The 788-nt window shown below is 27.7% G+C and overlaps 1 long non-coding RNA gene across 3 annotated transcripts in view; it reads left to right on the top strand.

The window, feature by feature from the left end:
- The first annotated feature begins 206 nt into the window (after positions 1-206).
- The window catches only part of LOC102676259, a 16,346-nt gene continuing 15,764 nt past the window's right edge, over positions 207-788 (top strand). For all 3 annotated transcript variants that reach the window (XR_420631.2, XR_420635.2, XR_004150570.1), the window contains exon 1: positions 207-539. This is a non-coding gene — a long non-coding RNA (uncharacterized LOC102676259). The remainder of the gene's footprint in view (positions 540-788) is intronic.

Raw genomic sequence — 788 nt, 5'->3', positions numbered from 1 at the left:
CGTTTTTCCAAGGATTTATTTCAGTAATAACTATTATTATTGTAATTTCTATTCATTAATAATTTATATTATTAGAGATTTATTTTTAAATAAATTTTCAAATTTATTTTTATTAAAAAATCATAATATCGAAATTATTTGAACTTTTGTTCTTTTAATTATTCGTTTTCCATCGTTAAAAGTTTTATATTTGATCGATGAAATTGTAAATCCATTTTTTAAATCAATTGATCATCGATGATCATACGAATATCCTGAATTTAACAATATTGAATTTGATTCCTGTATATTAAATTACTTTTTAAAGAAATTTAAATCAATTCCGATTATTAGAAACTGATGATCGAGTAATTATTCCAATAAGAATTCCTTTACGATTAATTACTTCATCAACAGATGTAAATCATGAACTGTTCCATCTTTAGGAATTAAACTTGATGAACACTTCCAGGACGAATTAATCAAGTTTAATTAGAAAACGACCAGCAATTTTCTTTGAACAATGTTCAGAAATCTGTGGAATAAATCATAGATTTATAGTTGAATCAATTAATTTCTTTTTAAAAAAATAAACTTAAAATTCCTAACTATATATATATATGTTGAGAAGAGGTCGAGATCTTTTCTGGTTAATAAGAGAAAATTCGAGAAGAGGAAGCGCGGTGTTGCGAGAATCTTGGCGCTTAATTTATAGACGAGATCATAGATTGGTGGATCTCGATCGAAAGGGGACGATTAATCAAGCAGCCACGCACAAGTTGGCGCGGATCTTCCGCGGCACGTTACGT

The sequence above is a fragment of the Apis dorsata genome, unplaced genomic scaffold (assembly GCF_000469605.1).
Source record: "Apis dorsata unplaced genomic scaffold, Apis dorsata 1.3 scaffold_28, whole genome shotgun sequence".
NCBI classification, from domain to species: domain Eukaryota; kingdom Metazoa; phylum Arthropoda; class Insecta; order Hymenoptera; family Apidae; genus Apis; species Apis dorsata.
This window is presented reverse-complemented; position numbering and strand designations above follow the sequence as displayed.